This window comes from Schistocerca piceifrons, chromosome 2, assembly GCF_021461385.2.
Source record: "Schistocerca piceifrons isolate TAMUIC-IGC-003096 chromosome 2, iqSchPice1.1, whole genome shotgun sequence".
Classification (NCBI taxonomy): Eukaryota; Metazoa; Arthropoda; class Insecta; order Orthoptera; family Acrididae; genus Schistocerca; species Schistocerca piceifrons.
Genome location: NC_060139.1, coordinates 94,937,189 through 94,963,525, shown reverse-complemented (window position 1 = coordinate 94,963,525; position 26,337 = coordinate 94,937,189). Strand labels below are relative to the sequence as shown.

At 40.7% G+C, this 26,337-nt stretch overlaps 17 non-coding genes across 17 annotated transcripts; 11 read left to right on the top strand and 6 right to left on the bottom strand.

The window, feature by feature from the left end:
* Positions 1-3,820: 3,820 nt before the first annotated feature.
* Trnap-ugg lies at positions 3,821-3,892 on the bottom strand. The gene has a single exon. It is a non-coding gene; the product is annotated as a tRNA-Pro (tRNA).
* Positions 3,893-4,449: 557 nt separating this feature from the next.
* On the top strand, positions 4,450-4,521 carry Trnaq-uug. Its single transcript has one exon. It is a non-coding gene; the product is annotated as a tRNA-Gln (tRNA).
* A 507-nt stretch (positions 4,522-5,028) lies between these two features.
* Positions 5,029-5,100, bottom strand: Trnap-ugg. Its single transcript has one exon. It is a non-coding gene; the product is annotated as a tRNA-Pro (tRNA).
* A 557-nt stretch (positions 5,101-5,657) lies between these two features.
* On the top strand, positions 5,658-5,729 carry Trnaq-uug. Its single transcript has one exon. It is a non-coding gene; the product is annotated as a tRNA-Gln (tRNA).
* Positions 5,730-6,236: 507 nt separating this feature from the next.
* Trnap-ugg lies at positions 6,237-6,308 on the bottom strand. Its single transcript has one exon. It is a non-coding gene; the product is annotated as a tRNA-Pro (tRNA).
* A 557-nt stretch (positions 6,309-6,865) lies between these two features.
* Trnaq-uug lies at positions 6,866-6,937 on the top strand. The gene has a single exon. It is a non-coding gene; the product is annotated as a tRNA-Gln (tRNA).
* A 1,136-nt stretch (positions 6,938-8,073) lies between these two features.
* Trnaq-uug lies at positions 8,074-8,145 on the top strand. The gene has a single exon. It is a non-coding gene; the product is annotated as a tRNA-Gln (tRNA).
* A 507-nt stretch (positions 8,146-8,652) lies between these two features.
* Positions 8,653-8,724, bottom strand: Trnap-ugg. Its single transcript has one exon. It is a non-coding gene; the product is annotated as a tRNA-Pro (tRNA).
* A 557-nt stretch (positions 8,725-9,281) lies between these two features.
* On the top strand, positions 9,282-9,353 carry Trnaq-uug. The gene has a single exon. It is a non-coding gene; the product is annotated as a tRNA-Gln (tRNA).
* Positions 9,354-10,489: 1,136 nt separating this feature from the next.
* On the top strand, positions 10,490-10,561 carry Trnaq-uug. Its single transcript has one exon. It is a non-coding gene; the product is annotated as a tRNA-Gln (tRNA).
* A 1,136-nt stretch (positions 10,562-11,697) lies between these two features.
* On the top strand, positions 11,698-11,769 carry Trnaq-uug. The gene has a single exon. It is a non-coding gene; the product is annotated as a tRNA-Gln (tRNA).
* Positions 11,770-12,905: 1,136 nt separating this feature from the next.
* On the top strand, positions 12,906-12,977 carry Trnaq-uug. The gene has a single exon. It is a non-coding gene; the product is annotated as a tRNA-Gln (tRNA).
* A 507-nt stretch (positions 12,978-13,484) lies between these two features.
* Trnap-ugg lies at positions 13,485-13,556 on the bottom strand. The gene has a single exon. It is a non-coding gene; the product is annotated as a tRNA-Pro (tRNA).
* Positions 13,557-14,113: 557 nt separating this feature from the next.
* Trnaq-uug lies at positions 14,114-14,185 on the top strand. The gene has a single exon. It is a non-coding gene; the product is annotated as a tRNA-Gln (tRNA).
* Positions 14,186-14,692: 507 nt separating this feature from the next.
* Trnap-ugg lies at positions 14,693-14,764 on the bottom strand. The gene has a single exon. It is a non-coding gene; the product is annotated as a tRNA-Pro (tRNA).
* A 557-nt stretch (positions 14,765-15,321) lies between these two features.
* Positions 15,322-15,393, top strand: Trnaq-uug. The gene has a single exon. It is a non-coding gene; the product is annotated as a tRNA-Gln (tRNA).
* A 1,136-nt stretch (positions 15,394-16,529) lies between these two features.
* Positions 16,530-16,601, top strand: Trnaq-uug. Its single transcript has one exon. It is a non-coding gene; the product is annotated as a tRNA-Gln (tRNA).
* The last annotated feature ends 9,736 nt before the right edge of the window (positions 16,602-26,337 follow it).

Genomic DNA, 26,337 nt, shown 5'->3' with positions numbered 1-26,337 from the left:
CTCCTGCTCGGAGGCGATTTTAATTGTGTTTTACGCCCTGCAGACCAGTCCCCCAATTTTAATTATTGCCGTGATTTACATGACATAGTACGTACGATGCATCTGCGTGATGTTTGGGAACACAAATATCCAACCCTGGTGAAATATACGTTTTTTACCGCGTCCTCATGCAGTAGACTCGACAGATTCTATTTATCTGATTTTTTATGTGATAACATTCTTTCTGTCGATGTTATTCCTACTAGTTTTTCTGACCATTGCGCTTTTACTGCAACTGTAAATCTTAGTAACCAACCTGCAAAACTTTATCGTTCCCAGTGGATGTTAAATGTTTCCCACCTTGCCGACAGTGCTATGGATGATGTTATAAGTGGCGTGTGGGAGCGATGTCTTCGCTCTGTCCCGCGATACCCCTCCTTGCTGGTTTGGTGGACTGCGTTTGCCAAGCCCAAGATTCGTCAGACTTTGATTTTTTACTGTGCTGCAAGGGCGCGTGATTTTAAGAACACGTATGAATATTACTACTCTGTCTTGCGTGAACTATATGACGCGGCGGGTACCTCTCCTCTGCGGATCCATAATGTTCGTCGTATTAAAGCTAAGCTCTTGAGCCTTAAACGACGACAGATGGATGGTCTGCGAGTTAAGTCGAAACCTCACTCTCTTGTTGAAGGTGAACTGACATCCTTGTACCACCTGCTACGGCATCAGAATCGTCGTCGTCGCTCCTTCATCTCTTCTCTTACGGTGGATGATGGGCGACAGTTTATTGCACAGGAGGAAATGGTTCGTGCTCTCCACCAGTATTACGCTAGTCTCTATTCTGCCGATGATTCTGGTGAGTCTCTTTCGGAAGATGTCCTTGGGGATCTAGCTGCGACGATCACGCCTGACGCGAACGGCGAATTTCTCCGGGAATTCCAGATAGATGATGTTTTCGATTTTATTGCTCGCTCTCCGTCCAGTAAATCGCCGGGTCCAGACGGCCTGCCTAAAGAATTTTATCTCCGTTTTTGGCCTCTTTTGGGTGGCATTTTTACGCAGATTTTAAATGAGATTGTCAGGGGGATGGATGTGCCTGCCGATTTTAAAGTAGGGAAAATTGTTCTAATTCCGAAGTCCTCTGGTCGTTTATCTGCTGCCAATCTTCGTCCGCTCACATTGCTGAATTTTGACTACAAGACAGCTGCTAGAGCGCTCAATAGCCGGTTGTCTTCTCTGCTTCGGGGTGTAATTGGTGCACATCAATGTTGTTTTCGTGATAGATCTATTCTGACACCAGTCGCCGAATATCGGGATGTTGTCTCGGTTGCGGCGGTTACAAACGTACATTGTGCCTTTGCCTTCCTTGATTTTTATAAGGCTTTTGATCACGTCAGTCATGTGTTTTTAGATCGTGTTTTAGGTACAATAGGTTTTAACGCTTCATCACGTGGTGTTCTTGGCAATTTGTATAGGGGAATAACAGCTCGGGTGTCAGTCAATGGGCAGCTGACGCCGCCCATTGCTATCCGCCGCGGAGTGCCTCAGGGTAGTCCGCTCTCTATGTCTTTATTCGTATTGTCCCTGGAACCGCTGCTTCGGACTATTGCTCTCAAGCTTCAGGGTATGTCCCTCTCTGGTGGGAAGCTCTCGGTTAAGGCTTATGCGGATGATGTCGTTGTTCTCCTCCGTCAACGTGATGATATCCCGTTGTTGAAAGGGGCAGTTGATGCATACTGTCGTGTCTCTGGAGCGCGTCTCAATCAGGGTAAATGTAAGTTCCTTGATATTCGAGGATTTCGCGATGCTGACGTCCCTTGGGCCACTTTTGTCGATCGCCATACGTCCTTGGGGATTATCATTGATCGGTGTCCTCTAAAAATGGCGGCTCTCAATTGGAAATCTGTCACCGAGAAGATACAGGGGGCTCTGATGGTCCATGAGCAGCGCTCTGCTACCATTTTGCAAAAAGTCAGAATTTTAGACACCTACGTTCTATGTAAAGCTTATTATGTTGCTCAGCTGTTCCCACTTCCCATGATGGTGGCGAAAAGGTTGCGCCAATTGTCTAGCAAGTTTATATGGAAGGGCCATCTATTCAAGTTACGTTACGAGGTAATGACGAAACCGCGTATCTCCGGAGGCTTGGGCCTCTCTGACATTACTCGCAAGGCGTCTGCTTTGTACGTCCGCCGAACGACTCTAATTGTTACGCAAGAAGTGACTTCGATTACATCCAGGCTTTTTACTGTTGTGCGTCCGGCGAGCCTTGCTCCACCTGTCGATGTCGGACGCCTAAATTTTAAGTTGAAACACATTCGGGAATTTTACATTGCGGTGAGTTACCTCGGTGACGTCTTCTTGCGGCGACCGGTGCCAACGACCAAGGGCTTGATTGCCCGCTGGGAGGGGCTGGCCGGTCCCAATCCAATAGAACTGGCGTCTCCATCTGTGTCCTGGAGGAACGTCTGGAAGAATGTTAGTCTGCCGATCCACTCTATGGCCGTGGCGTCCACGTGGTATAGGGTAATAAATAATTTGGTTCCCACTAATGTACGACTGCACCGTATTGGTCTTTCTGACACGGACACCTGTACTCGGTGTGGTCTCGTGGATACCCTTGAACATCGATTCACCTGCTGTGGGCACCTTGCTAATTGGCGATGGCTCAGGAAACAACTTGCTTTTGTCACTAGGTCTGCTGAAGCCGCTTATACTATTGACATCATCGTCCGGCCCGATTCTTCCTTTTTTCCGCGAACGAAGCTCCATACCGTCATGTGGTTGATTGGCCATTTCGTACATTTTGTCAACAGTTGTCATGAAGAGGATGGACACCTAGCGTTTCGGCAGTACATGCTTACTGCTTACTGGCAGCGCTTGCGATTGCCAGGCCTCCGAGATGATTTTGCCAATATGCTTAGCCTGACATTTGAAAGAGAGGGTGTTGGCTAAGGTCACCTGTGTGAGCCATTTTCTTTTATACTGTTTCTGGATTTGCCGCCTTTATGTATGTTTTTTTCTCTACACCAGGACTGAAGTTTTCGTGTTTTAATCTTTATTTCAGTAAGCAGTCTACATTATATAGTCATGTTTTAGGATTTTAATTTCAGTAGTGTACTTCTTTTGAAGTGGCTGTGTTGTGGATGTTCCTTAATATTTTTTTTCAATAGATATATTCGTTAGAGGAATAATAATTACGCATTCTTTTGCTCATAATGAGCTGAGACTGAATTGCAGGCATTAAAAAAAAAAAAAAAAAAAATGGTGTAATGGTTAGCACTCTGGACTTTGAATCCAGCGATCCGAGTTCGAGTCTCGGTGGAACCTGACGCTGTGTTTTGCGATCGTTTCTAGAAATGTGTACGAGCCGGTGGTTGGAATTGTATATGCAGAAATTTAACTAGGATCATGAAATGCAAAATGTTAGTAGCAGTCCACAGGTGAATGGAGAACGCTCCAAATGCTTATGCTTTTGCTACTAGGATTAGTGACGGGACGTAAGGGGTTCAACTGCGAGAAGACGACCTCAGCTGTTCCTCCCCGCAGGAAAGACATCTCACCGTTTTGGGTGCTGCATGCGCATGCATTTAACAAACTTGCATGCGATGTACTAGTTCCTGTGAGAACGAATGGAATCGTTGTACGTGCCAGTCTTTACGTATAGATATAAGTAAGCGAAGACGGCTTAATCCTGCCACGTAGATTGCTTTCCATAAGACGCACCTGAGAGTCTCATGGGCCGGTGGCCCGACATGCAGTTTGTCCTGCTGCATGGCTTACTTTCAGAGACTCGCAAGTTTATGGTAGTGCTGGGTTGTCGCGAAAGTGAAAAGCTGGGCCTGTCCGGGATTTGAACCCGGGACCTCCTGCATCCAAAACAGGAATCATACCCCTGGACCAACAGGCCGCACAAGTAAGCAGGTCTGCACCCCGCCACCTACTGAGATCTTGCCGCACTTGCTAGTTGCAGCATCCGATCTGGACCATATTCTCAAAGAGGTTTCTTAATCTGACACCTACAACATGCGCTGTGCTGAACACCAGTGTATGTGAATGCTGAAAGAGCCGCTTGAGTTGTGTGACAGTATTTCGACCGTGTGAAGTGCAAATGTTATCGTTTCACGCACAATCCGCCCACTACGTAGCGTTCTGTGTCAGCACGCAGTTTTCGACAGTACTCTGTGTCCATAGCTGTTTTCATAGCTAGGCTGCTTCCAGTACAAAGTATCCACCATACGAAAGTGGCTGTTTCGCGATTTTGATTACCTGATCCTTCGACATCACTTCATGTACGAATACTGGCAAGAATTCTCGCTACATTCGAAGGTGCTCCTTCCACTTCCTGCCTACTTGGTTGCTTCATTTGCCACGCAAACAGTTCCTGAGGACCCTACATGTAATAACATCGCATCTTATCGGCTTAATTACATGATACTACTGAATTAAGGAACGCCACAGGCATCCGGTTCCATGGTGTAATGGTTAGCACTCTGGACTTTGAATCCAACGATCCGAGTTCGAGTCTCGGTGGAACCTAACGCTGTGTCTTGCGATCGTTTCTAGAAATGTGTACGAGCCGGTGGTTGGAATTGTATATGCAGAAATTTAACTAGGATCATGAAATGCAAAATGTTAATAGCAGTCTACAGGTGAATGGGGAACGCTCCAAATGCTTATGCTTTTGCTACTAGGATTAATAACGGGACGTAAGGGGTTCAACTGCGAGAAGACGACCCCAGCTGTTCCTCCCCGCAGAAAAGACATCTCACCGTTTTGGGTGCTGCATGCGCATGCATTTAACAAACTTGCATGCGATGTACTAGTTCCTGGGGAACGAATGGAATCGTTGTACGTGCCAGTCTTTACGTATAGATATAAGTAAGCGAAGACGGCTTAATCCTGCCACGTAGATTGCTTTCCATAAGACGCACCTGAGAGTCTCATGGGCCGGTGGCCCGACATGCAGTTTGTCCTGCTGCATGGCTTACTTTCAGAGACTCGCAAGTTTATGGTAGTACTGGGTTGTCGCGAAAGTGAAAAGCTGGGCCTGTCCGGGATTTGAACCCGGGACCTCCTGCATCCAAAACAGGAATCATACCCCTGGACCAACAGGCCGCACAAGTAAGCAGGTCTGCACCCCGCCACCTACTGAGATCTTGCCGCACTTGCTAGTTGCAGCATCCGATCTGGACCATATTCTCAAAGAGGTTTCTTAATCTGACACCTACAACATGCGCTGTGCTGAACACCAGTGTATGTGAATGCTGAAAGAGCCGCTTGAGTTGTGTGACAGTATTTCGACCGTGTGAATTGCAAATGTTATCGTGTCACGCACAATCCGCCCACTACGTAGCGTTCTGTGTCAGCACGCAGTTTTCGACAGTACTCTGTGTCCATAGCTGTTTTCATAGCTAGGCTGCTTCCAGTACAAAGCATCCACCATACGAAAGTGGCTGTTTCGCGATTTTGAGTACCTGATCCTTCGACATCACTTCATGTACGAATACTGGCAAGATTTCTCGCTACATTCGAAGGTGCTCCTTCCACTTCCAGCCTACTTGGTTGCTTCATTTGCCACGCAAACACTTCCTGAGGACCCTACATGTAATAACATCGCATCTTATCGGCTTAATTCCATGATACTACTGAATTAAGGAGCGCCACAGGCATCCGGTTCCATGGTGTAATGGTTAGCACTCTGGACTTTGAATCCAGCGATCCGAGTTCGAGTCTCGGTGGAACCTGACGCTGTGTTTTGCGATCGTTTCTAGAAATGTGTACGAGCCGGTGGTTGGAATTGTCTATACAGAAATTTAACTAGGATCATGAAATGGAAAATGTTAATAGCAGTCCACACGTGAATGGGGAACGCTCCAAATGCTTATGCTTTTGCTACTAGGATGAATAACGGGACGTATGGGGTTCAACTGCGAGAAGACGACCCCAGCTGTTCCTCACCGCAGGAAAGACATCTCACCGTTTTGGGTGCTGCATGCGCATGCATTTAACAAACTTGCATGCGATGTACTAGTTCCTGGGGAACGAATGGAATCGTTGTACGTGCCAGTCTTTACGTATAGATATAAGTAAGCGAAGACGGCTTAATCCTGCCACGTAGATTGCTTGCCATAAGACGCACCTGAGAGTCTCATGGGCCGGTGGCCCGACATGCAGTTTGTCCTGCTGCATGGCTTACTTTCAGAGACTCGCAAGTTTATGGTAGTGCTGGGTTGTCGCGAAAGTGAAAAGCTGGGCCTGTCCGGGATTTGAACCCGGGACCTCCTGCATCCAAAACAGGAATCATACCCCTGGACCAACAGGCCGCACAAGTAAGCAGGTCTGCACCCCGCCACCTACTGAGATCTTGCCGCACTTGCTAGTTGCAGCATCCGATCTGGACCATATTCTCAAAGAGGTTTCTTAATCTGACACCTACAACATGCGCTGTGCTGAACACCAGTGTATGTGAATGCTGAAAGAGCCGCTTGAGTTGTGTGACAGTATTTCGACCGTGTGAATTGCAAATGTTATCGTGTCACGCACAATCCGCCCACTACGTAGCGTTCTGTGTCAGCACGCAGTTTTCGACAGTACTCTGTGTCCATAGCTGTTTTCATAGCTAGGCTGCTTCCAGTACAAAGCATCCACCATACGAAAGTGGCTGTTTCGCGATTTTGAGTACCTGATCCTTCGACATCACTTCATGTACGAATACTGGCAAGATTTCTCGCTACATTCGAAGGTGCTCCTTCCACTTCCAGCCTACTTGGTTGCTTCATTTGCCACGCAAACACTTCCTGAGGACCCTACATGTAATAACATCGCATCTTATCGGCTTAATTCCATGACACTACTGAATTAAGGAGCGCCACAGGCATCCGGTTCCATGGTGTAATGGTTAGCACTCTGGACTTTGAATCCAGCGATCCGAGTTCGAGTCTCGGTGGAACCTGACGCTGTGTTTTGCGATCGTTTCTAGAAATGTGTACGAGCCGGTGGTTGGAATTGTCTATGCAGAAATTTAACTAGGATCATGAAATGGAAAATGTTAATAGCAGTCCACACGTGAATGGGGAACGCTCCAAATGCTTATGCTTTTGCTACTAGGATGAATAACGGTACGTATGGGGTTCAACTGCGAGAAGACGACCCCAGCTGTTCCTCCCCGCAGGAAAGACATCTCACCGTTTTGGGTGCTGCATGCGCATGCATTTAACAAACTTGAATGCGATGTACTAGTTCCTGGGGAACGAATGGAATCGTTGTACGTGCCAGTCTTTACGTATTGATGTAAGTAAGCGAAGACGGCTTAATCCTGCCACGTAGATTGCTTTCCATAAGACGCACCTGAGAGTCTCATGGGCCGGTGGCCCGACATGCAGTTTGTCCTGCTGCATGGCTTACTTTCAGAGACTCGCAAGTTTATGGTAGTGCTGGGTTGTCGCGAAAGTGAAAAGCTGGGCCTGTACGGGATTTGAACCCGGGACCTCCTGCATCCAAAACAGGAATCATACCCCTGGACCAACAGGCCGCACAAGTAAGCAGGTCTGCACCGCGCCACCTACTGAGATCTTGCCGCACTTGCTAGTTGCAGCATCCGATCTGGACCATATTCTCAAAGAGGTTTCTTAATCTGACACCTACAACATGCGCTGTGCTGAACACCAGTGTATGTGAATGCTGAAAGAGCCGCTTGAGTTGTGTGACAGTATTTCGACCGTGTGAATTGCAAATGTTATCGTGTCACGCACAATCCGCCCACTACGTAGCGTTCTGTGTCAGCACGCAGTTTTCGACAGTACTCTGTGTCCATAGCTGTTTTCATAGCTAGGCTGCTTCCAGTACAAAGCATCCACCATACGAAAGTGGCTGTTTCGCGATTTTGAGTACCTGATCCTTCGACATCACTTCATGTACGAATACTGGCAAGATTTCTCGCTACATTCGAAGGTGCTCCTTCCACTTCCAGCCTACTTGGTTGCTTCATTTGCCACGCAAACACTTCCTGAGGACCCTACATGTAATAACATCGCATCTTATCGGCTTAATTCCATGATACTACTGAATTAAGGAGCGCCACAGGCATCCGGTTCCATGGTGTAATGGTTAGCACTCTGGACTTTGAATCCAGCGATCCGAGTTCGAGTCTCGGTGGAACCTGACGCTGTGTTTTGCGATCGTTTCTAGAAATGTGTACGAGCCGGTGGTTGGAATTGTCTATGCAGAAATTTAACTAGGATCATGAAATGGAAAATGTTAATAGCAGTCCACACGTGAATGGGGAACGCTCCAAATGCTTATGCTTTTGCTACTAGGATGAATAACGGGACGTATGGGGTTCAACTGCGAGAAGACGACCCCAGCTGTTCCTCCCCGCAGGAAAGACATCTCACCGTTTTGGGTGCTGCATGCGCATGCATTTAACAAACTTGCATGCGATGTACTAGTTCCTGGGGAACGAATGGAATCGTTGTACGTGCCAGTCTTTACGTATAGATATAAGTAAGCGAAGACGGCTTAATCCTGCCACGTAGATTGCTTTCCATAAGACGCACCTGAGAGTCTCATGGGCCGGTGGCCCGACATGCAGTTTGTCCTGCTGCATGGCTTACTTTCAGAGACTCGCAAGTTTATGGTAGTGCTGGGTTGTCGCGAAAGTGAAAAGCTGGGCCTGTCCGGGATTTGAACCCGGGACCTCCTGCATCCAAAACAGGAATCATACCCCTGGACCAACAGGCCGCACAAGTAAGCAGGTCTGCACCCCGCCACCTACTGAGATCTTGCCGCACTTGCTAGTTGCAGCATCCGATCTGGACCATATTCTCAAAGAGGTTTCTTAATCTGACACCTACAACATGCGCTGTGCTGAACACCAGTGTATGTGAATGCTGAAAGAGCCGCTTGAGTTGTGTGACAGTATTTCGACCGTGTGAATTGCAAATGTTATCGTGTCACGCACAATCCGCCCACTACGTAGCGTTCTGTGTCAGCACGCAGTTTTCGACAGTACTCTGTGTCCATAGCTGTTTTCATAGCTAGGCTGCTTCCAGTACAAAGCATCCACCATACGAAAGTGGCTGTTTCGCGATTTTGAGTACCTGATCCTTCGACATCACTTCATGTACGAATACTGGCAAGATTTCTCGCTACATTCGAAGGTGCTCCTTCCACTTCCAGCCTACTTGGTTGCTTCATTTGCCACGCAAACACTTCCTGAGGACCCTACATGTAATAACATCGCATCTTATCGGCTTAATTCCATGATACTACTGAATTAAGGAGCGCCACAGGCATCCGGTTCCATGGTGTAATGGTTAGCACTCTGGACTTTGAATCCAGCGATCCGAGTTCGAGTCTCGGTGGAACCTGACGCTGTGTTTTGCGATCGTTTCTAGAAATGTGTACGAGCCGGTGGTTGGAATTGTCTATGCAGAAATTTAACTAGGATCATGAAATGGAAAATGTTAATAGCAGTCCACACGTGAATGGGGAACGCTCCAAATGCTTATGCTTTTGCTACTAGGATGAATAACGGGACGTATGGGGTTCAACTGCGAGAAGACGACCCCAGCTGTTCCTCCCCGCAGGAAAGACATCTCACCGTTTTGGGTGCTGCATGCGCATGCATTTAACAAACTTGAATGCGATGTACTAGTTCCTGGGGAACGAATGGAATCGTTGTACATGCCAGTCTTTACGTATAGATATAAGTAAGCGAAGACGGCTTAATCCTGCCACGTAGATTGCTTTCCGTAAGACGCACCTGAGAGTCTCATGGGCCGGTGGCCCGACATGCAGTTTGTCCTGCTGCATGGCTTACTTTCAGAGACTCGCAAGTTTATCGTAGTGCTGGGTTGTCGCGAAAGTGAAGAGTAGGGACTGTGCGGGATTTTAACCCGAGACCTCCTGCACCCAAAGCAGGAATCATACCCCTAGACCAACAGGCCGCACAAGTAAGCAGGTGTGCACCCCGCCACCTACTGAGATCTTGCCGCACTTGCTAGTTGCAGCATCCGATCTGGACCATATTCTCAAAGAGGTTTCTTAATCTGACACCTACAGCATGCACTGTGCTGAACACCAGTGTATGTGAATGCTGAAAGAGCCGCTTGAGTTGTGTGACAGTATTACGACCGTGTGAAGTGCAAATGTTATCGCGTCACGCACAATCCGCCCACTACGTAGCGTTCTGTGTCAGCACGCAGTTTTCGACAGTACTCTGTGTCCATAGCTGTTTTCATAGCTAGGCTGCTTCCAGCACAAAGCATCCACCATACGAAAGTGGCTGTTTCGCGATTTTGATTACCTGATCCTTCGACATCACTTCATGTACGAATACTGGCAAGAATTCTCGCTACATTCGAAGGTGCTCCTTCCACTTCCTGCCTACTTGGTTGCTTCATTTGCCACGCAAAAACTTCCTGAGGACCCTACATGTAATAACATCGCATCTTATCGGCTTAATTCCATGATACTACTGAATTAAGGAGCGCCACAGGCATCCGGTTCCATGGTGTAATGGTTAGCACTCTGGACTTTGTATCCAGCGATCCGAGTTCGAGTCTCGGTGGAACCTGACGCTGTGTTTTGCGATCGTTTCTAGAAATGTGTACGAGCCGGTGGTTGGAATTGTCTATGCAGAAATTTAACTAGGATCATGAAATGGAAAATGTTAATAGCAGTCCACACGTGAATGGGGAACGCTCCAAATGCTTATGCTTTTGCTTCTAGGATGAATAACGGGACGTATGGGGTTCAACTGCGAGAAGACCACCCCAGCTGTTCCTCCCCGCAGGAAAGACATCTCACCGTTTTGGGTGCTGCATGCGCATGCATTTAACAAACTTGCATGCGATGTACTAGTTCCTGGGGAACGAATGGAATCGTTGTACGTGCCAGTCTTTACGTATAGATATAAGTAAGCGAAGACGGCTTAATCCTGCCACGTAGATTGCTTTCCATAAGACGCACCTGAGAGTCTCATGGGCCGGTCTCCCGACATGCAGTTTGTCCTGCTGCATGGCTTACTTTCAGAGACTCGCAAGTTTATGGTAGTGCTGGGTTGTCGCGAAAGTGAAAAGCTGGGCCTGTACGGGATTTGAACCCGGGACCTCCTGCATCCAAAACAGGAATCATACCCCTGGACCAACAGGCCGCACAAGTAAGCAGGTCTGCACCGCGCCACCTACTGAGATCTTGCCGCACTTGCTAGTTGCAGCATCCGATCTGGACCATATTCTCAAAGAGGTTTCTTAATCTGACACCTACAACATGCGCTGTGCTGAACACCAGTGTATGTGAATGCTGAAAGAGCCGCTTGAGTTGTGTGACAGTATTTCGACCGTGTGAATTGCAAATGTTATCGTGTCACGCACAATCCGCCCACTACGTAGCGTTCTGTGTCAGCACGCAGTTTTCGACAGTACTCTGTGTCCATAGCTGTTTTCATAGCTAGGCTGCTTCCAGCACAAAGCATCCACCATACGAAAGTGGCTGTTTCGCGATTTTGATTACCTGATCCTTCGACATCACTTCATGTACGAATACTGGCAAGAATTCTCGCTACATTCGAAGGTGCTCCTTCCACTTCCAGCCTACTTGGTTGCTTCATTTGCCACGCAAAAACTTCCTGAGGACCCTACATGTAATAACATCGCATCTTATCGGCTTAATTCCATGATACTACTGAATTAAGGAGCGCCACAGGCATCCGGTTCCATGGTGTAATGGTTAGCACTCTGGACTTTGTATCCAGCGATCCGAGTTCGAGTCTCGGTGGAACCTGACGCTGTGTTTTGCGATCGTTTCTAGAAATGTGTACGAGCCGGTGGTTGGAATTGTCTATGCAGAAATTTAACTAGGATCATGAAATGGAAAATGTTAATAGCAGTCCACACGTGAATGGGGAACGCTCCAAATGCTTATGCTTTTGCTTCTAGGATGAATAACGGGACGTATGGGGTTCAACTGCGAGAAGACGACCCCAGCTGTTCCTCCCCGCAGGAAAGACATCTCACCGTTTTGGGTGCTGCATGCGCATGCATTTAACAAACTTGCATGCGATGTACTAGTTCCTGGGGAACGAATGGAATCGTTGTACGTGCCAGTCTTTACGTATAGATATAAGTAAGCGAAGACGGCTTAATCCTGCCACGTAGATTGCTTTCCATAAGACGCACCTGAGAGTCTCATGGGCCGGTGGCCCGACATGCAGTTTGTCCTGCTGCATGGCTTACTTTCAGAGACGCGCAAGTTTATCGTAGTGCTGGGTTGTCGCGAAAGTGAAAAGTAGTGCCTGTCCGGGATTTGAACCCGGGACCTCCTGCACCCAAAGCAGGAAAAATACCCCTAGACCAACAGGCCGCACAAGTAAGCAGGTGTGCACCCCGCCACCTACTGAGATCTTGTCGCACTTGCTAGTTGCAGCATCCGATCTGGGCCATATTCTCAAAGAGGTTTCTTAATCTGACACCTACAACATGCGCTGTGCTGAACACCAGTGTATGCGAATGCTGAAAGAGCCGCTTGAGTTGTGTGACAGTATTTCGACCGTGTGAAGTGCAAATGTTATCGTGTCACGCACAATCCGCCCACTACGTAGCGTTCTGTGTCAGCACGCAGTTTTCGACAGTACTCTGTGTCCATAGCTGTTTTCATAGCTAGGCTGCTTCCAGCACAAAGCATCCACCATACGAAAGTGGCTGTTTCGCGATTTTGATTACCTGATCCTTCGACATCACTTCATGTACGAATACTGGCAAGAATTCTCGCTACATTCGAAGGTGCTCCTTCCACTTCCAGCCTACTTGGTTGCTTCATTTGCCACGCAAAAACTTCCTGAGGACCCTACATGTAATAACATCGCATCTTATCGGCTTAATTCCATGATACTACTGAATTAAGGAGCGGCACAGGCATCCGGTTCCATGGTGTAATGGTTAGCACTCTGGACTTTGTATCCAGCGATCCGAGTTCGAGTCTCGGTGGAACCTGACGCTGTGTTTTGCGATCGTTTCTAGAAATGTGTACGAGCCGGTGGTTGGAATTGTCTATGCAGAAATTTAACTAGGATCATGAAATGGAAAATGTTAATAGCAGTCCACACGTGAATGGGGAACGCTCCAAATGCTTATGCTTTTGCTACTAGGATGAATAACGGGACGTATGGGGTTCAACTGCGAGAAGACGACCCCAGCTGTTCCTCCCCGCAGGAAAGACATCTCACCGTTTTGGGTGCTGCATGCGCATGCATTTAACATACTTGAATGCGATGTACTAGTTCCTGGGGAACGAATGGAATCGTTGTACGTGCCAGTCTTTACGTATAGATATAAGTAAGCGAAGACGGCTTAATCCCGCCACGTAGATTGCTTTCCATAAGACGCACCTGAGAGTCTCATGGGCCGGTGGCCCGACATGCAGTTTGTCCTGCTGCATGGCTTACTTTCAGAGACTCGCAAGTTTATCGTAGTGCTGGGTTGTCGCGAAAGTGAAAGGCAGGGCCAGTCCGGGATTAGAACCCGGGACCTCCTGCACCCAAAGCAGGAATCATACCCCTAGACCAACAGGCCGCACAAGTAAGCAGGTGTGCACCCCGCCACCTACTGAGATCTTGCCGCACTTGCTAGTTGCAGCATCCGATCTGGACCATATTCTCAAAGAGGTTTCTTAATCTGACACCTACGGCATGCGCTGTGCTGAACACCAGTGTATGTGAATGCTGAAAGAGCCGCTTGAGTTGTGTGACAGTATTTCGACCGTGTGAAGTGCAAATGTTATCGTGTCACGCACAATCCGCCCACTACGTAGCGTTCTGTGTCAGCACGCAGTTTTCGACAGTACTCTGTGTCCACAGCTGTTTTCATAGCTAGGCTGCTTCCAGCACAAAGCATCCACCATACGAAAGTGGCTGTTTCGCGATTTTGATTACCTGATCCTTCGACATCACTTCATGTACGAATACTGGCAAGAATTCTCGCTACATTCGAAGGTGCTCCTTCCACTTCCAGCCTACTTGGTTGCTTCATTTGCCACGCAAACACTTCCTGAGGACCCTACATGTAATAACATCGCATCTTATCGGCTTAATTACATGATACTACTGAATTAAGGAGCGCCACAGGCATCCGGTTCCATGGTGTAATGGTTAGCACTCTGGACTTTGTATCCAGCGATCCGAGTTAGAGTCTCGGTGGAACCTGACGCTGTGTTTTGCGATCGTTTCTAGAAATGTGTACGAGCCGGTGGTTGGAATTGTATATGCAGAAATTTAACTAGGATCATGAAATGCAAAATGTTAATAGCAGTCCACACGTGAGTGGGGAACGCTCCAAATGCTTATGCTTTTGCTACTAGGATGAATAGCGGGACGTAAGGGGTTCAACTGCGAGAAGACGACCCCAGCTGTTCCTCCCCGCAGGAAAGACATCTCACCGTTTTGGGTGCTGCATGCGCATGCATTTAACAAACTTGAATGCGATGTACTAGTTCCTGGGGAACGAATGGAATCGTTGTACGTGCCAGTCTTTACGTATAGATATAAGTAAGCGAAGACGGCTTAATCCTGCCACGTAGATTGCTTTCCATAAGACGCACCTGAGAGTCTCATGGGCCGGTGGCCCGACATGCAGTTTGTCCTGCTGCATGGCTTACTTTCAGAGACTCGCAAGTTTATCGTAGTGCTGGGTTGTCGCGAAAGTGAAAGGCAGGGCCTGTCCGGGATTAGAACCCGGGACCTCCTGCACCCAAAGCAGGAATCATACCCCTAGACCAACAGGCCGCACAAGTAAGCAGGTGTGCACCCCGCCACCTACTGAGATCTTGCCGCACTTGCTAGTTGCAGCATCCGATCTGGACCATATTCTCAAAGAGGTTTCTTAATCTGACACCTACAACATGCGCTGTGCTGAACACCAGTGTATGTGAATGCTGAAAGAGCCGCTTGAGTTGTGTGACAGTATTTCGACCGTGTGAAGTGCAAATATTATCGTGTCACGCACAATCCGCCCACTACGTAGCGTTCTGTGTCAGCACGCAGTTTTCGACAGTACTCTGTGTCCATAGCTGTTTTCATAGCTAGGCTGCTTCCAGCACAAAGCATCCACCATACGAAAGTGGGTGTTTCGCGATTTTGATTACCTGATCCTTCGACATCACTTCATGTACGAATACTGGCAAGAATTCTCGCTACATTCGAAGGTGCTCCTCCCACTTCCAGCCTACTTGGTTGCTTCATTTGCCACGCAAACACTTCCTGAGGACACTACATGTAATAACATCGCATCTAATCGGCTTAATTCCATGATACTACTGAATTAAAGAGCGCCACAGGCATCCGGTTCCATGGTGTAATGGTTAGCACTCTGGACTTTGTATCCAGCGATCCGAGTTCGAGTCTCGGTGGAACCTGACGCTGTGTTTTGCGATCGTTTCTAGAAATGTGTACGAGCCGGTGGTTGGAATTGTCTATGCAGAAATTTAACTAGGATCATGAAATGGAAAATGTTAATAGCAGTCCACACGTGAATGGGGAACGCTCCAAATGCTTATGCTTTTGCTACTAGGATGAATAACGGGACGTATGGGGTTCAACTGCGAGAAGACGACCCCAGCTGTTCCTCCCCGCAGGAAAGACATCTCACCGTTTTGGGTGCTGCATGCGCATGCATTTAACAAACATGAATGCGATGTACTAGTTCCTGGGGAACGAATGGAATCGTTGTACGCCCCAGTCTTTACGTATAGATATAAGTAAGCGAAGACGGCTTAATCCTGCCACGTAGATTGCTTTCCATAAGACGCACCTGAGAGTCTCATGGGCCGGTGGCCCGACATGCAGTTTGTCTTGCTGCATGGCTTACTTTCAGAGACTCGCAAGTTTATCGTAGTGCTGGGTTGTCGCGAAAGTGAAAAGTAGGGCCTGTGCGGGATTTGAACAGGAGACCTCCTGCACTCACAGTAGGAATCATACCCCTAGACCAACAGGCCGTACAAGTAAGCAGGTGTGCACCCCGCCACCTACTGAGATCTTGCCGCACTTGCTAGTTGCAGCATCCGATCTGGACCATATTCTCAAAGAGGTTTCTTAATCTGACAACTACAACATGCGCTGTGCTGAACACCAGTGTATGTGAATGCTGAAAGAGCCGCTTGAGTTGTGTGACAGTATTTCGACCGTGTGAAGTGCAAATGTTATCGTGTCACGCACAATCCGCCCACTACGTAGCGTTCTGTGTCAGCACGCAGTTTACGACAGTACTCTGTGTCCATAGCTGTTTTCATAGCTAGGCTGCTTCCAGCACAAAGCATCCACCATACGAAAGTGGCTGTTTCGCGATTTTGATTACCTGATCCTTCGACATCACTTCATGTACGAATACTGGCAAGAATTCTCGCTACATACGAAGGTGCTCCTTCCACTTCCAGCCTACTTGGTTGCTTCATTTGCCACGCAAAAACTTCCTGAGGACCCTACATGTAATAACATCGCATCTTATCGGCTTAATTACATGATACTACTGAATTAAGGAGCGCCACAGGCATCCGGTTCCATGGTGTAATGGTTAGCACTCTGGACTTTGAATCCAGCGATCCGAGTTAGAGTCTCGGTGGTACCTGGCGCTGTGTTTTGCGATCGTTTCTAGAAATGTGTACGAGCCGGTGGTTGGAATTGTATGTGCAGAAATTTAACTAGGATCATGAAATGCAAAATGTTAATAGCAGTCCACACGTGAATGGGGAACGCTCCAAATGCTTATGCTTTTGCTACTAGGATTAATAACGGGACGTAAGGGGTTCAACTGCGAGAAGACGACCTCAGCTGTTCCTCCCCGCAGGAAAGATATCTCACCGTTTTGGGTGCTGCATGCGCATGGATTTAACAAACTTGCATGCGATGTACTAGTTCCTGGGGAACGAATGGAATCGTTGTACTTGCCAGTCTTTACGTATAGATATAAGTAAGCGAAGACGGCTTAATCCTGCCACGTAGATTGCTTTCCATAAGACGCAGCATGGTAATTATCATTCTGGTGTTTATAGTTGTTCTCTTGGTTATTTTCGTGAATATCATCTTTTACTTTTACATTGTTTGCCATTAAATATTCTTTGTTTAAAGGGGGAGTATTTTTTTGTTTAGTTTGCTTAAGTATTTTAATTAAAAATGTTTTTTTGTGGAATCAATGATATGAATTTTTTCATCTTAGGCCGTGAATTTGTTTTCTATTTGTTCTTTGAGTTTTTTTTACTTTATTTTTTTCTAGAACTATAATTTTTATTTTGGGTATTATTATTTAATAATTGATTATAGAGTTTTTGTTGAATGAGAGCTTTTTAATTTAAATGGTTCTATGGTTGTTATGACTTTAATTTTGGATTGAATGTCTCTTATTTTTATATCTTTTGTTATGTATATTTCTTCTTTGGTTATTTATTATAGAGAGGATTATATATCGGGAGAAAAGAATATAAATCGTTTTATTATTATAGTTTTAATATTTATTCTTTCTATAGGGTTTTTAATTATTAGTCCTAATTTGATTAGAATTTTATTAGGATGGGATGGTTTAGGTTTAGTTTCTTATTGTTTAGTTATTTATTATCAAAATGTGAAATCTTATAGTGCGGGTATGTTAACTGCACTTTCTAATCGTATTGGTGATGTTGCTATTTTAATTTCTATTGCTTGAATATTGAATTTTGGCGGTTGAAATTATATTTATTATTATGATTTTATTTCTAATTCTTTTGAAATAAAGCTTATTACTATATTAATTGTTTTAGCAGCTATAACTAAAAGAGCTCAAATTCCCTTTTCTTCTTGACTTCCTGCTGCTATGGCAGCCCCTACTCCTGTTTCTGCTTTGGTTCATTCTTCTACTCTTGTTACTGCTGGTATTTATTTATTAATTCGTTTTAGTCCAATATTAGATACTTATAATTGTGGTTGATTCTTTCTTTTAATCGGTTGTATAACTATGTTTATGGCCGGTTTGGGAGCAAATTTTGAATTTGATTTGAAGAAAATTATTGCTCTTTCTACTTTAAGACAACTTGGTTTAATAATAAGAATTTTGGCTATGGGTTATCCAAAACTTGCATTTTTTCATTTATTAGCTCATGCTTTATTTAAGGCTTTATTGTTTATGTGTGCAGGTTCAATAATTCATAATTTAAAGGATTCTCAGGATATTCATTTTATAGGTTCAATTGTTAATTTTATGCCTTTAACTTTAGTTTGTTTTAATGTTTCTAGTTTATCTTTGTGTGGTATACCATTTTTAGCAGGTTTTTATTCAAAGGATATAATTCTTGAGATGGTTTGTTTAAGATGAATTAATTGTTTGATTTTTTTCTTTATTTCTTTTCTACTGGTTTAACTGCTTCTTATTCTTTTCGTCTTTTTTATTATTCAATATCTGGTGATAATAATTTTTATTCTAGATTTTCTTTTGACGATAAGGGTTATTATATTTCTTTTGGTATAATTGGTTTATTGTTTGTTGCTGTTTTTGGTGGTAGTCTTTTGTCTTGGTTAATTTTTCCTGTTCCTCATGTGAATGCCTTGCCTTATTATTTGAAGTTTTTAACTATTACTGTAGTTGTTTTGGGTGCTTATTTGGGTTATCTTATTTCTAATTTTGATTTTTCTCAAAATTTATTTTCTTTAAGTATGCTTTCTTTTGTTAGATTTGCTGGTTCTATGTGGTTTATACCTTTCATTTCGACTAAGTTTATTAGATATGTTCCTTTAAAATTGGGTTATTATTCATCAAAGTCATTTGATTATGGTTGAGATGAATTATTTGGTGGTCAAGGTTTATATAGACTATTTATTTATTTAATTAGTTATATACAAGGTTGATATGATTCTAATTTTAAGATTTATCTTTTAACTTTTATTTTTTGAATATTTATTTTGGTGGTATTATTTTTCGTTTACTTAAATAGCTTATAATTAGAGCGTGACACTGAAGATGTTAAGGAAGTATTTTTACTTTTAGGTGTTTATAAATATACATATATTATTTTTACAGTGAAAATGTAATGTTTTATTTAAACTATATAAATTTTAGAAATGTTAATGGAGTTTAACCGCTAATATAAAACGTTAGCAGCTATCATATTGGCTTTACATTTCCTTAATTGGAACTTTATAGTTCAATTATATTATTAACAGTAATACGCCTCTTTTTGGCTTCAATTAATAAGAATAAGGGTATTTACCAACCTTCCAGGTCGAAACTGACTGCAATACTTCGCTTCTTATTCTATTTAAGGTTGATTGATTATATCAATACTTTTTGAATGCAACCCAAATGTTATAGTTAACTACAACCCTTTATTCTGCTCATTGTAAGGCTCCTTGATTTCATTCATGGTATAGTCCACCTAATAATACTATAATAAAAAATATTGTTGATACTGTTCAGATTATAATGTCTGAAGTTTTAAAAATAATTACAATTGGAAGGATTAATGCGATTTCTACATCAAAAATTAAGAAAATTACTGCAATTAAGAAGAATCGAAGTGAGAATGGTATTCGTGCTGATCTTTTTGGGTCAAATCCACACTCAAATGGTGATCTTTTTTCTCGGTCATTAATTAATTTTTTTGATAATGTTGTTGCAAGGATTATAACAGTTATTGGAATAATAAATCTAATAAAAATTCTTGTAGATAAAATTAGGATTGTTTTTCTTGATTTATATCAAGCTTTTTGATTGGAAGTCAAATGTACTATTTATACTAGAAAAACAATTATCTACCTCATCAATAAATAGAAATATATAAGAATAATCATACTACGTCTACAAAGTGTCAGGATCATGTTGCTGTTTCAAATCCTAAGTGGTGTCTTGGTGAGAATTGGTTTATTGAATGTCGAAGTAGACATGTTCATAAGAAAATTGTTCCGATAATTACATGTAGACCATGAAATCCTGTTGCAACAAAGAATGTTGATCCATAAACTGCGTCTGCAATGGTGAAGGGTGCTTCTCAATATTCATATGCTTGAAGTATAGTGAAGTATAGTCCTAGTAGTACTGTGAAGAATAATCCTTGTAATGCTTGAGTATGATTAGATTCTATTAGACTATGATGTGCTCATGTTACTGTTACTCCTGACGCTAAAAGAATAGCTGTATTAAGTAATGGAATTTGTATAGGATTGAAAGGTTGAATTCCTATTGGGGGTCATAATATTCCTAGTTCAATAGTAGGCGCTAGTCTTCTTCTAAAAAATGCTCAGAAAAATGAAACAAAGAATAGTACTTCTGATGCAATAAATAAAATTATTCCTCATCGTAATCCAATTGATACAAATCCCGTATGTAGTCGTTGGTATGTTCCTTCTCGAACTACATCTCGTCATCATTGGATTATAGGTGGAAGTGTAATTCCAAATCCGATTATAAATAAGTTAATGTTAAATAGGTGAAATCATTTTGCTAATCCTGATACGAGAACTATTGCTCCAATTGCTCCTGTTAATGGTCAAGGTCTGTAATCTACTAAGTGGAATGGGTGGTTTGAGTGTGTTGTTAACATAAGTTTAGTATACTTCTCTAGAATACAAAGTTTTTAAAATTGAGAAAACATAGGCCTGAATTATTGCTACTGCTGATTCTAGAATTAATAGAAGTATTAGTCCAATAATTAATAGTGAAATGAAGTTTATTGCTGTAGATGGTCCTGTATTTCCTAGTAACGTTAATAGTAAGTGTCCTGCAATCATATTTGCTGCTAGTCGTACTGCTAGTGTACCTGGTCGACTGACATTTCTAATTGTTTCAGATAATACTATAAATGATATTAATGCAGGTGGTGTTCCTTGGGGAACAAGGTGTGTAAATATGTGATTTGTATGATTAATTCATCCAAATAATATAAATCTTAATCATATAGGTAGAGCGATTGCAAATGTTAATGCTAAATGTCTTGTTCTAGTAAAGATGTAAGGGAATAATCCTATGAAATTATTAAATAGTATTATAATAAAGATTGAAATGAAGATGAATGTTGTTCCATTAAATGATTTTGGTCCTAGCAATGTTTTAAATTCATTGTGTAAGGTTAAGTTTAGTTTATTTCAAATAATATTAATTCGTGATGGTGTAAGTCAAAATATTGATGGGATTAATAATAATCCTAGGAATGTTCTAGTTCAATTTAATGATAAATTGAAGATATTAGTTGATGGATCAAATGTTGAAAATAAGTTTGTTATCATTTTCAATTCAAGTTCTTTGTATCAATTGTTCTTTTTTCTGCTCTTTTAATAAGGTTTGGTTTAAATGAGAAAAAGTTTATTTGATTAAATAAAATTAATGTAGTCGAAAATATAATAAATAGGGAGAATCATATGAGAGGGGATATTTGAGGGATTTGGATTGAATTCCCCATCAGAAGTAGTCGTTAATTTACTATTTTTTGGTTTAAGAGACCATTACTTACTTTCAATCATCTGATGTATTTCAAGGTGTACTAATTATTTAGTTATTTTAGATTGACACTCTAATGTTATATATTTTAACTAACTCCTTAGATTATCTTAGATAATCACTTGATAAATAAGTTTACTGAAGTTCTTTCAATTACAATTGGTATAAATCTGTGGTTTGCTCCACAGATTTCTGAGCATTGTCCAACGAATAGTCCAGGCCAGTTTATTGTAAATGTTCCTTGGTTTAGTCGACCTGGCGTTGCGTCAAATTTAACTCCTAATGCAGGCACTGCTCATGAGTGTAGAACATCTGATGCTCTTGTTAATACTCGTACTTCTGTATTTATTGGTAAAATTGTTCGGTTATCTACATCTAGAAGTCGAAATCCGTCGTTTTCTAGGTCTTGTTCTGGTGTTATATAAGTGTCAAATTCTACATCTATAAAGTCTGAATATTCATATCTTCAATATCATTGTCGTCCAATTGTTTTAATTGTAATTATTGCGTCTACTGAATCATCAAGTAAGTATAGTAGTCGTAATGATGGTAGTGCAATAAAAATTAGTGTAATTGCTGGTAGTGCTGTTCAGATTGTTTCAATTAAATGTCCGTGAAGTATGTTTCGGTTTGTATAGGCAATGAATAATATGTAACTTAGGGCATAGCCTACAATTACTGTAATTAATAATATTACGACCATAGTATGATCATGGAAGAATGATAGTTGCTCCATTAATGGTGAAGCTCCATCTTGAAGGGATAAATTTGATCATGTTGCCATTAATTAATTTTTCTAATAAAAGGTCAAACCTTTATTTGTAGAGCTTAAATCTACTGCACTAATCTGCCATATTAGAATCTAGAAATTAATGGTAGCTCTGAGTAACTGTGTTCCGCAGGTGGGTTATTTTGTAGTCATTCTGTTGATCTTCTTATATTAGCTCTAAATATGATTGCCCGGTTTGTAACCATTCTTTCTCATATAATTACAATGAATATAATGATTCCTACAATAGAAATTGTGGACCCGATTCTTGATACTACATTTCATGATGTATATGCGTCTGGATAGTCTGAATATCGTCGTGGTATTCCTGCTAGTCCTAGGAAGTGTTGAGGGAAAAATGTTAAGTTTACTCCAATAAATATAATTGTAAATTGGATTTTTAATCATGTATTATTTATAGTTAATCCTGTAAATAATGGGTATCATTGAATAACACCTCCTATGATTGCGAATACTGCTCCTATGGATAACACATAATGGAAGTGGGCTACTACATAATATGTATCATGTAATACGATGTCAAGTGATCAATTTGCTAATACTAATCCTGTTAATCCACCAATTGTAAATAGAAAAATAAATCCTAAAGCTCATAATAATGGTGGATTGAATTTGAATTTAGTTCCATATAGTGTAGCTAATCATCTGAATACCTTGATTCCTGTAGGTACAGCAATAATTATTGTTGCTGATGTAAATTATGCTCGTGTGGCAACATCTATTCCTAATGTGAATATATGATGTGCTCATACAATAAATCCTATTAGTCCAATTGATAATATAGCATAAATTATACCTAATGTTCCAAATGATTCAATTTTTCCTCTTTCTTGACATACAATGTGAAAAATAATTCCAAATCCCGGTAGAATTAAAATGTAAACTTCTGGGTGCCCAAAGAATCACAATAGGTGTTGATATAAAATTGGGTCACCTCCTCCCGCAGGGTCAAAGAATGATGTATTTAAATTTCGATCTGTTAATAGTATAGTAATAGCCCCTGCTAATACTGGAAGCGATAAAAGGAGGAGAAGGGCTGTAGTAGCTACAGATCAGACAAATAAAGGTGTTTGATCTAGAGTTATACTTTCTGATCGTATATTAATTGCTGTTGTAATGAAGTTTACTGCACCAAGAATAGATGATACACCTGCTAAGTGAAGTGAAAAAATAGCTAGGTCTACAGATGCCCCCCCATGTGCGATAGCTCCTGCAAGAGGAGGGTAAACTGTTCTTCCTGTACCAGCACCATTATCTACTATAGAAGATGTAATAAGAAGGGTAAGTGAAGGCGGTAGTAATCAAAAACTTATATTATTTATTCGTGGGAACGCTATATCTGGTGCACCAATTATTAATGGTATGAGTCAATTACCAAATCCACCAATTATAATAGGTATTACTATAAAAAAAATTATTACAAATGCGTGGGCTGTAATAATTACATTATAAATTTGGTCATCTCCAATTAGAGATCCTGGTTGACCAAGTTCAGCACGAATAAGTATTCTTATTGATGTTCCTATGATTCCTGCTCACGCTCCAAATAAGAAGTATAAAGTACCAATATCCTTATGGTTTGTTGAGAATAATCATTTTTGCGGTAAGATGGCTGAATTTAAGGTGGTAGACTGTAAATCTACTTATGAGATGTTTCTCTCTTACCATACTTTAGGTCTTATATTCAATTATGATTCTAGACTGCAATTCTAGAGGTGTAAAATTTTACTAAGGCCTAAAAGATTATTCTTTTATTATAACTTTGAAGGTTATTAGTTTGTTTAACTTAAGTCCTTAGTATAATGAGATTAAGGTTGATGTTGAGATTAATCCTATTGTTGAAATTATTACTGTTATAGGAAGAATAATTCTTGATTTTTGAGACTTTATTTTTATAGATCACGAATTTTCTGTGTATGATATAATTAGGGCTGAGAATCTAATATGTATATAATAATAAAGTGTAATTGTAGTTAATACAACCATAATTGTTATAATAGTTGTTATGTTATTTTCCATCAATGATTGTATTACAATTCATTTTGGTAGAAATCCACGAAATGGTGGTAAACCACCTAAGGATAAAAGGGATAAAAATATTATGAATTTAGTTTCAGTTTTTATATTTCTGGCTGATTAGATCTGATTTATAAAAAATAGATTTATTTGCTTAAATAATAGGACCATAATTAATCTTAATAGTGAATAAATAATAAAGTATAGTTCTCAAATGTTATCTCTAACTGTTAGGGATCTAATTATTCACCCTAAATGTCTAATTGAGGAATATGCTAGAAGTTGTCATAGCGATGTTTGATTTAAACCACCTATTGCCCCAATAATAATTCTTAGAATAATTATTGTTCAAATGAAAGTTCTTAGTTGAATACAATAAGATAATACTATTATTGGGGCAATTTTTTGCCATGTTATTAGTGTTAAACAGTTATTTCATCTTGAAGCTCCTATTACTTCTGGAAATCAGAAATGAAAGGGTGCAGCCCCGATCTTTAATAATAATCTAGATCTAATTATTATTGATGGAATAAATTCTGTTTCTCATCCTATTAGATACTTTATTTGAATCAGCAAAATTGAAAATAATAGTATTGTCGATGCTATTGCTTGGACAATAAAATATTTAATTGATGATTCATTTATTATTATATTTTTATTTCTTGTTAGGAGCGGAATAAATGAAAGTAAGTTGATCTCAAGTCCTATTCAAACTCCAAATCAGGAGTTTGATGAAATGGACAGGATCGTTCCTATCATTAATGTTGATAGGAAGAGAAGTTTTGTAGAGTTGTTGGTCATTAAAAAGGAGAGGATTGATACCTCTATAAATGGGGTATGAACCTATTAGCTTGTTTAACTTACCTTTTTACATTAAGGTGTATGATGCACGTTAGTTTTGATACTAAAGGAGGTAGTTTAATTCTGTCTTATGTAATTTTTAATGAAGGTAATTATATTTATTTGATTTACCCTATCAAGGTAAACCTTTAATCAGGCACTTCATTTATATTTAATATATAAATTAAACATTTTTTTTATAAATTTGTTTATGTATTATTTTGGTTATTTCTAATTAATTTATCTCGGTTAGGATAATCTGAATATATATTAAATATAATAAATAATTTATATTAATATATTACATTTAATTAAATTTAAATACCTATAATGTTATTTTATAATTATTAAATGATTATTTTAATACATTTATTTACCTAGGATCATAACTACTTATGTTTTTAGCTTAAAATAGGAAATTATATTATAAATTATATAATAATATGTAAATTAATATTAAATATTATTATAATTGGATATAATAAATATAATGAATATTATTAAATATAAAATTTTATATTAATATAAATAATTATATTAATTATAATAATGTAATTTAATATATTATCTATAATTAGATTATTTAACTAATTAATATTTAAGTTAACTTAATATAAAGTTAATTTTATATTAATACCATATTACATTAATTTACATAATTATATTAAATATATTTATTATATTATTTAATCTTTCTTTATTATTAGTGAAAAGAAAGATTAAATAAGAAAGAATATAATACATTTATTGGTATACATGTTCCATATTAATCTTTATTTATATATAATAGAGAAGTTGTTGTGGTCATTCTAGGGTGCGTTTCTTTTTTTTTGTCATTTCTTTTCTTTTTTTTCTTTAAATATTTGAATCTTTTATTTTTTCTTATTTTTATAAATTTTTAAATTTCTTATTTTGTTTCCAAAAGTTTTGTTCTTGCTTATTTATTCACTTTTTCTTTGTATTATATGTAAGTTTTGTTAAACTAAATGTTCCATTTTGCAGTAATTTGATTTAATTATCAAGTGATTTTGGATTTAGCAATTGATTTAGTATCAGCATAATTTGTGCCAGCAGCCGCGGTTAATACGATTGATACAAGTGAATATTATTGGTTAAAACAGTTATTTATATTTTAGGGTTAAAATATAAATTTGTAAGGTGAAATGTTAAAATTTATTTATAGCTCTTTTTATGAATCTGTGAAATTTGAATAATAAACTAGGATTAGATACCCTATTATTTTAAATGTTAATTATATTT